The 10120-nt window shown below is 42.2% G+C and overlaps 1 pseudogene; it reads right to left on the reverse strand.

The window, feature by feature from the left end:
- Positions 1–1287: 1287 nt before the first annotated feature.
- Positions 1288–2310, reverse strand: LOC142962423 (general transcription factor II-I repeat domain-containing protein 2-like; annotated as a pseudogene).
- Positions 2311–10120: the final 7810 nt, after the last annotated feature.

A 10120-nucleotide genomic window follows, 5' to 3' on the forward strand; every position in this document is an offset into this window, starting at 1 on the left:
TAGAGATGCGGTATATCGCCTCACCTCTAGTGCAGGGGTCTTCAACATTTTTCAGGCCAAGGACCCCCAAACTGATAGAGAGATGGAGCAGGGACCCCCGACTATATATATTGTATGAAATTGTGTTTTATATTAAACTGGGCCTAGTGCCATGTATAAACATACCTTGTTATTGTGCATTCAATACTAAGCTATTCAAATAATACACAGGTTCATATATTCATGTTTTTATTTTAAACATGTGCAAGGTACAGTGAGTAGGGAGGCCGTGCCACTGCCATTTATAAACATACCTTGTCAACTGATACCAATCCCAATATCAACATTGTCTATCAATTGCATGATAATCATGCACAGGCTACAAGCTATTCAAATTGTCGGTTTTATTTTAAACAAATGTGGAAACAAAAATGAGTGACGGCCTATTAGTGCCACTGCCATGCATAAACATACCTGTTGTCTTACATGCAATACTGAACTATTAAAATAATGGACAGATTCATGTTTGGAAAAAAAATTTAATTTAAAATTGTCTAATCAACCAAAAATTTCGGACCCCCTGCAGTACCTCCACAGACCCCCTAGGGGTCGCGGACCCCCTGTTGAAGACCTCTGCTCTAGTGTGTTAAAGTTAGCAAAATCAATCAAATGTAGGTTGTTATGGTCCGGCTCTAGAACCATAGCAAATGTCACAAAAACTCAGGCAAGGAGCTAACCAAACAAATACTTTTAATAACAAAAGGCCAGGACATTTCAAATTGCAACACAAATGAGCATTTTCGTAGAACGCCAGAAAGTTCAACTGCTGCTGCCAGACACTCCTTGCAGCACACCCAGGTGTGTCAGAGGGGAAGAAGCCAGCCCTTCCTCTGGATGGGGCGGGTCTTATAAGGCGAAGGCAGTGGCCAGCTGCCTCCAATCTTCTTGATGTGACTCTCCAACGATCCAGGGACACTGAAAGACATACAATCCCCGGCAGAGGCCCTGGGCCGTCACAAGGTAAATTATGCTTAATAATTGAATGTGCTTAAAGAAAAAAAACAGCCTCCATCCCAGCTTTCCATTAATGTTTTTTTTGAACAAAAAGGGTTGGCAGCTCATTGTCAAAACAGCAGGCTCAGATTGCTTCTTAGTCAGGATGGTGATCCCCCTTCACAGCACTGTAAAAAGGGGGGGGGGGGGGGGGGGGGGGGGGGGATAAGGGGGATGGGTATATTATAAGCTTGTTAACACATGAATACTGTGTAATGTATTTTTAACTCACCTATAATGGGAACAGCATTGCACTCAGTGGGAGCAGTGATGCTGCGCTTTGGACTGAAGGATGGCTGGCAGGCCAGGAGTAAGTTTGGTAGTTGAGATGCGAAGGACATCACAGAGATGGCTGTTGGTCATTTTGGTTCTCAGTCTGTTTTTATTCAGATTTAACAGAGAAAATGTTTGCTCACATATGTATGTTGAGCCGAACAGACTCATCATTCTTTTTGCGTGGCGTCTCATCAGAGGAAACTTGGCCTTTTCCAAGCTCCGGCAGAAGTCGGGTAGGGAGAGATCGTCACACTGCATTTCGATAAGTTCTAATTGCAGACTCTCTTCCACTTCTTCTGCATTCATCAGGAAGGGAGTCGAGAACAGCTTGATGTCTTTCTCAATGAGAGAAAAATCCTGAAAGCGCTGACTGAATTCTATCATGAGACGTTATCACGGACATATTTCCCCTTTTTAGCAGAAAGGTTGGCCTTTGGAAAAGCACATTTGACTTCGGACAGCGTGGGGAAGTGCGCAACATTGAAGTTGCGTCTCAAAGAGACGGAGCTTCACACAGAATGCTTTCATGTGCGCATAAAGTTGTGGTACAAGCTGGTCTTTGCCTTGTAGGCACTTGTTCAGTGTGTTAAGATGACCAGTAAGATCCACTAAAAATGCCAGATCTGCCAACCAGAGAGGGTCACTCAGCTCAGGAAGATGTCGGTCCTTCTCTTTCAAAAACTGGTCGATTTCTGATCTCAGGGAATAAAACCGTTGCAGCACGGAGCCGCGGCTTAACCAACGCACATCAGAATGGTAGAGTAGGTCCCAGTATTCAGCATCAACATCAGAGAGGAAAGCTTGAAATTCTCTGTGGTAGAGCCCTCGTGCTCGAATTATGTTGACAGTTTTCACAACAGTGTTCATCACATCACCAAGCTGGACTGTCTTAGCATAGAGGGCTTCTTGGTGGATGATACAGTGCATTTTAACAGCCTCACCTCCGCTCTCTTGCACCTTGGCGCACACAATAGAGGCCATTTCTTTGCGCTCGCCTTTCATAGCTGGGGCCCCATCCGTTGTAACTCCACACAGCTTGTCCCATCTTGTCAATTGTATCTGACACAGCTTCAAACATGTCCTTACCGGTTGTTGTGCTCTTTAGACTCCTGAGATCAAGCAGCTCCTCCGTAATAGAAAAATGATCGTCAACTCCCCGCAACAAAATTAACAGCTGTGCGGTGTCCGTAGCATCTGTGCTCTCATCACATGCAATCGAGTAAAAATCAAAAGCACAAGCTTTATCTGACACTTGATGTTTTAGGTTAGCTGACGAGTCTTCGATTCGCCGCACAACTGTGTTTCTGGACATGCTAACGTTGTTGAATTCCTGCATTTTTTCCGGGCACATTATACCTGCGACTTTAGTGAGGCTCTGTTTTATGAAGTCACCATCTGAGAAAGGTTTCCCGTGGCGGGCAATGAGTTGAGCTACCTCGTAGCTGGCTATTGTGGCTTTTTCTTGTGTTTCGTTAGCATGGAAAAAATACTGTTGTTGAGCTAGCAGGCTAGCTGCCATTTGCTTAACTTTCTGTTCTCGCTCGGCACCAGTGTAGGTCTGATGCTTGGTTTCATAGTGTCGTCGTATATTATACTCTTTCATCATTGCAAATCAAACAGACACACTTCCCCTTGACTTCTATGAAGAAATATTCATTTTCCCACCGTGTCTGAAATTTTCTACACTCACTTGCTATCTTGCGTTTCTTTGATTCTGCCATTGTTAGTCATCCGTGGCAAAACTTTTCTTTGATTGCTCTTATTTTGCGGATAAGCTGCCTTGTTCAAGACAGTACCTAGTGGTGAAACTAAGAAGTACAATACAGTCAAGCGCAAGTGTCATGTGTGGGCCATATTACATTATATTTTTAGAATTTGCTGCGGGCCAATTAAAAATGGCCCGCGGGCCGTAGTTTGGACACCCCTGCTCTTTGGAGCAAAGCTGCTCTTGTAGTGATTTTGAAAGCTGTTTAATGTCCCACTGTAGCCAAGCTTTCCATAGAGCATGTCTATGTGGCAGTGTGTCTATATCATAATATACAGTTGTGTGAAAAAGTGTTTGCCCCCTTCCTGATTTCTTATTTTTTTGCATGTTTGTCACACTTAAATGTTTCAGATCATCAAAGATAACACAAGTAAACACAAAATGCAGTTTTTAAATGAAGGTTTTTATTAAGGGGGAAAAAAAATCCAAACCTACATGGCCCTGTGTGAAAAAGTGATTGCCCCCCCCCTGTTAAAACATAAATTAACTGTGGTTTATCACATCTTTGGAAAGCTGAGTTCAATTTCTCTAGCCACACCCAGGCCTGATTACTGCCACACCTGTTCTCAATCAAGAAATCACTTAAATAGGACCTGCCTGACAAAGTGAGGTAGACCAAAAGATCCTCAAAAGCTAGATATCATGCTGCGATCCAAAGAAATTCAGGAACAAATGAGAAACAAAGTAATTGAGATCTATCGGTCTGGAAAAGGTTACAAAGCCATTTCTAAAGCTTTGGGACTCCAGCGAACCACAGTGAGAGCCATTATCCACAAATGGCGAAAACATGGAACAGTGGTGAACCTTCCCAGGAGTGGCCGGCCGACCAAAATTACCCCAAGAGCGCAGCGACGACTCATCCAAGAGGTCACAAAAGACCCCAGAACAACATCCAAAGAACTGCAGGCCTCACTTGCCTCAATTAAGGTCAATGTTCATGACACCACCATAAGAAAGAGACTGGGCAAAAATGGCCTGCATGGCAGAGTTCCAAGACGAAAACCACTGCTGAGCAAAAAGAACATAAAGGCTCGTCTCAGTTTTGCCAGAAAACATCTTGATGATCCCCAAGACTTTTGGGAAAATACTCTGTGGACTGACGAGACAAAAGTTGAACTTTTTGGAAGGTGTATGTCCCATTACATCTGGCGTAAAAGTGGTGTAAAAGTAACACGGCATTTCAGAAAAGGAACATCATACCAACAGTAAAATATGGTGGTGGTAGTGTGATGGTCTGGGGCTGTTTTGCTGCTTCAGGACTTGGAAGACTTGCTGTGGTAAATGGAACCATGAATTCTGCTGTCTACCAAAAAATCCTGAAGGAGAATGTCCGGCCATCTGTTCGTGACCTCAAGCTGAAGCGCACTTGGGTTCTGCAGCAGGACAATGATCCAAAACACACCAGCAAGTCCACCTCTGAATGTCTTAAGAAAAACAAAATGAAGACTTTGGAGTGGCCTAGTCAAAGTCCCGACCTGAATCCGATTGAGATGCTGTGGCATGACCTTAAAAAGGCGGTTCATGCTCGAAAACCCTCCAATGTGGCTGAATTACAACAATTCTGCAAAGATGAGTGGGCCAAAATTCCTCTACAGCGCTGTAAAAGACTCATTGCCAGTTATCGCAAACGCTTGATTGCAGTTGTTGCTGCTAAGGGTGGCCCAACCAGTTATTAGGTTTAGGGGGCAATCCCTTTTTCACACAGGGCCATGTAGGTTTGGATTTTTTTTTTTTTCTTAATAATAAAAACCTTCATTTAAAAACTGCATTTTGTGTTTACTTGTGTTATCTTTGTCTAATATTTAAATTTGTTTGATGATCTGAAACATTTAAGTGTGACAAACATGCAAAAAAATAAGAAATCAGGAAGGGGGCAAACACTTTTTCACACAACTGTATATGTCATAAATCAGGTTGGTTTCATAGACTCTATGAAACCAACCTGATTGTCCGGGTAGGGGTAACTGGTCCACATAGGTTCTGCCCAACCTGATCTTTTTTTCAGGAATGCCACCACGGGTAGAGAAGGGGTGGTGACGCATGGAAGAACGGGTTGCTGACTTCAAGTGAGGGTTCACTATTGAAGGGGCCATGTTTGTTGGGCGGGACTGCTTCAATGAGACAAACATGGTCCTCTGTGACAGTGAGAAAGGCTTGTCCACTGCAGCTGCCTGGACGACCCCAGTGGTTTCATTGTGGGATGAAATTGATTGGACTTGAGAAGTTGTTTCTACAAACAGAGTTTGGAGCATTATCTTCTTTTAGGACAACAACCTGAAAGGAACGTAAACAAATAGGGGGGAAAATGACACCTCCTAGTATAGCTTTTAATCCTCAGTGGTTTGATTTTTTTCGGTTGTCAATATATTTTAAGGGTGTAAATTGTACAAATGTTATGTTGCTTTTAAAAATCAAATACAATTAAAAGATTAACTAAATGAACAAAAACTGTATTAAATAACAGATTGCATGCAACTAAAACATTTTAAATGATATACAAGCAAATAAAACTCTAACAAAAGATAGATTTCTAGGTGTCAGTGAACTTACCCTTCGGCCTGTGTTAAAGTCGACAAACACCTGAAGGGGGGGGGGGCACTGTTGTTCCTGGAAAGTGGAGTAATTCGTAACATATCGGTCTGCTCCTCCTCCATCTCATCTGTGAATATTCTCTTTGCCTCAGCTACTGCACCCCAGGCTACTGATTTTACTTCCCCTTCCTCTTTTTTCTTTATGAATCTTTTGAGGATTGTCTTGTCAATATTTCTATCCCTTCCAGCTTTTCTTAAGGACTTCTTTCCTTGCATAACCTCAGCGGCTGCACTCTCCATCTCTGCAAGGGGTGTTTGGCCCCAGGTTGTCTTCCTGGTGTAGTTTCTTGGCATGATGGCTTTTCTACAATGTTTATGACATTAAAAATAACACATATGTAATGTAATATTACACTAAAATATGTTTAAGTTCATCAACATGTATGATATAAGTTTTTCTACCTGAAAATTAGCTAATTCCTTGGATTTATTTTACTTTTCCTTCTATAACATTTGATTATGTATAATCTGATCATTACATTTTAACTCCATTATCTTGTCTTTAGGGCTGGGGTTTTGGAAGCAAAATGCCTGGCGCATTGTTGCCCTGTGAGCTGATTCGAAAAAAAGAGGCGAAGGACGGGGTAACAAGCACAGTGTTTAGCGAAGCCTCCACCTATTTTTGAATGCAAGACTCGGTTATTGTGCCACAATAGGCTCTTAAGAGTGAAATGTAAATACACAGATCATAGAGTATCTAAATGTAGAATGAACTATTTTCAAGTCACCAAGTCCTTTTGAACACCACTTGACTAAGTGCCAACACAAGCAAATTGACAAAGACCTCCCTAAATTTAAAGTCAACAATCTAGTAAGACTAGCGCTTCACAAAAAAGTCATAGAAGTCATAAATGAGTCAGATAAAGTAATGACAACTCATGCTGAATACCAGTGGCGGCCGTGCATTTCATACCTGGGCCTTCACTGCTGTCCTGCAGCTGAAACACAGCTACGGTTATTTGTTTTGTGTAAAAATGAAGCCAACACCTATAGATCCACTGCAGAGAATACGCCGAGAGTGCGTCTCCTCTCTGACTGCTGCGCGAGGCTTCTGTGAGAGTCCGCCTGTGAGTGCTTTGGGGCGGCTCACGGCAGCACCCGCTGCTCGTTCACGACAGTGCAGATCGGTACGTGCTTTAAGGTCAGAGTCAAAACACCAGAAAAGTCTCCAACAACACCAGAACAAGTCACTAGATTTGTCACTAATAGCTTTTGACAAAAAAAGTCGCCATGAGGATTTGGAAAGTCGCCAGATTTAGCGAGCAAGTTGCCAACACTGGCACCGACTAAATATGTCCCCAGAGCAACATTGGACGTAACAATGGTTCCTATCACATATTAAACCAAACAAAAATCCATCTTCATAAAAACAAGTTGTACAAATAATAATATATAAAAAAGTATATTAAAGCTGCTGCAGATGTAAAAACAAACGCATTAACTTACCAAAGCTGCTGTTCACTATTTAAAGACAAAGTCCATCCTCCTTTCTTTGTTAACAAAGAGTTTAATCCCACGGTTGTTCAGTACATCCGTGCGTTTTAGTTCCAGTAAGAAGTCCTTCTCGATTCATGGACGCCAGTGAAGACAGTCGAGCCTCCCCAGTTGTATTTCTTGAATAGATTTTAATGTGTTTGAGGGCTGAAAATGTCCGCTCGACAGGCAGCAGATTTTGGGTTTGTCACTGCCCAACATGTCACGCTAGCCCACTGACCAATCACGTATGGCTAGGCCAGCTAACAGGCTCTGACAGAATACGCCCAACATGTCAAACTAAAGATGTGATTGGTTGAAGACTATGACAATCAACAATATCATCCCCATTCACTTAAACTGCAAAGGGATTCGCTTGTGAGTCTGCAGGCCCCGGGCCTCTCTTCTTACCTAGAGACAGAGGTGAAATCTGATTGGATGAAAGCTCTACTTAAAACAAGCTGCACTGGAAGCAGAGCAACTGAGGAAGACAGTAGCTGTGCATTGAGAAAATAAGATGGGAAAAATATTTTTATAAATTATAATACATGTAGTGTATTTATAAAAAAATATAAAATAGCTATAACTTTGTAATTCTGTTTAGGCCAGCAGAGAAGGCCTTGCACATTAATGGGATACATTATGAAAAATATATTTTTGTGAAGCGGGGATGAGTTGGTTAAACTAAAATGCTTTCCTTTGTTTTTAAGGTGGAGTCCTTATTTAAATATGTAAAATGATGGTACTTAGGTCGTGACTACCTGAAACATAGATATGAACAGTCAATATACAGCTACATTTTAATGACTTGCTTGAATTTTGTATTGTCTAAACTCAGTTTTTATATATATCTCTCCCCCATTCCCCCACTCCCCAGTGGCATAGATGATGAAACCGTGGAGAGGGTGGAGGAGCTGGCTCTGGCAGCAGAAGAGCTGCCAGCTATTAAGCAGTCCTTGAGGGAGCTCGGGGAATATGCCCGCGCCAATAGAATTAACACAGTGGCCCTGACTGATGACCAGGTGACCAGCGCCAGGGCCACTTTCCAGTGCCTTATATGCTGAGGTTAGTAACTTATATATTCTTTCTGTACAAACAAGCCATATTCTGCAGCAAATGTTTTTTTAAACTGGGAAAACAAGGGACTTTTTTTGAAGAGTTTAAGGGGTTATCCACAAATGGAAGTAATTTAGATAATATTATCATATAAGAATAAGGAAAATAAATGGTTAAAATAACATTTTGAAAACTGACTATCTAATATTTTAGCATATTCCCCAGTTAAAACAAATATTTCACATAGTATCATTAACAGATATACTAGATATCTTATATGCAAAGTGCTTGCGACTTACATTACATCAATGTTCTAAAATTCTTAATCTTGCAGATGTCATGGACAACCCTGTGGTGGCACAATGTTGCCGCAGCCTTATTGGGTCTGCGTTGACCAATGGACAGCAACCACACCACACTGCCCTAAATGTAGGGATGAGGCTTTTAGGGAGAAAAGTTTTACAATTACAGGGATGGGGGATGTGATAAATGCTTTAAGGGACACAATCCGCAATTAGGTATTTTATTTTCAGTTTGGGGTTTGTTTGTTGACAATAGGACAGATTTAGTTTTAGGGGCTGTGGGGAAGCCAAGATTTTTGGTTGATGGTTCAACTTCTAAACTTTTTATTTAAACGAGACGCGTCATACTGCCTGTATAGAATCACAAGCACTGCTACCTGGAAGGGGATCTGATCATTTAAACCAGTATAAAGGCCAACACTCACACAAAATGTGACCTTCAACCTTCGTCAACTCCTGGTTCGAGGGTTGATGCTCGGTTAAAAGTGCGTGTCTTCAGTTAGAGAAGGAAGAGCGAGAGTATGAGTTCAGGTTGCGTAAATTGGAGGCAGATACAGCTGTTAGAATGCGTGAGTTAGAGCTGCATTCTGGTTCTGTTCGCACCTCTGCAGATATACAGGTAACGTCAGGTTCTACTGCTGCATTCGATGTCAGTAAAAATATTTCTTTGGTCCCTGTATTTCGTGAGTCTGAGGTGGAATCATACATTGGTGCCTTTGAGCGCATCGCTGCTGCTTTACATTGGCCAGAAGACGTGTGGGCCATACTGTTGCAGTGTAAGCCGGTTGTAAAAGCTCAGGAAGCTTGCTCGTCCCTGTCGGTGGAAGATAGCCTGGTCTATGACGAGGTCAAAGGTGCTATTCTGCGAACATATGAGTTAGTGCCAGAGGCTTATAGGCAGCGGTTCCTATGTCTGTCTTTCAGTGTCCCTGGTTGGTTGGAGCGTGAGGCCATCAAGCTGATTGGAGGCAGCTGGCCACTGCCTTCAGCCTATAAGACCCGCCCCATGAGGAGAAAACTTCTTCCTTCCTAACACACCTGGTGCTTGGTCTCAATATTACCTGAGTCGAACTGGCAGCATGTTTGCCTGCCAGCATTCTTTATGAGAATGCTCATTTTTGTTACATTTGGTAAATGATCCTGACCTTTGTTAAATAAAAGTATTTGTTTAGTTAATTCCTTGCCTGATCTTCCATCATTTGCTCTGGTTTTAGAGCCAGACCATAACAGAACAGAAGGTGAATAATACTCATTTAAAAAAGCAACACTTATTCAGAACAAGGTTGATATTTCTGAGCTTTCCCACCTTGAATAAAGGCATCAACCAATCTTAGTGAATATTTTCCAGAACGGCTGGGTTATACTTTAAAACTGGGGGGATGAACTGGCGTTTGTGCCCTGGCTGTCACCAAGCTGTCTGGCTTCAGTGCAGAGAAGTAAGACAGCGTTTGATTTCCATCAGTAAACATAATAGGTGGCCAGTTGAGTGCATTGATCAGGCCGGATTATACAATTATAAACACTGATCTGGAAACAACATTGAAGGATCATGGAAATGGATCAATTTGCGGGTCAAGCGAGTGCAGCGAGGAAGCGTGAGCTAGCGTAATGAAAAGCCCCCAAAA

This window comes from Anarhichas minor, unplaced genomic scaffold, assembly GCF_050575085.1.
Source record: "Anarhichas minor isolate MPS153535 unplaced genomic scaffold, ASM5057508v1 ptg000028l, whole genome shotgun sequence".
NCBI lineage: Eukaryota > Metazoa > Chordata > Actinopteri > Perciformes > Anarhichadidae > Anarhichas > Anarhichas minor.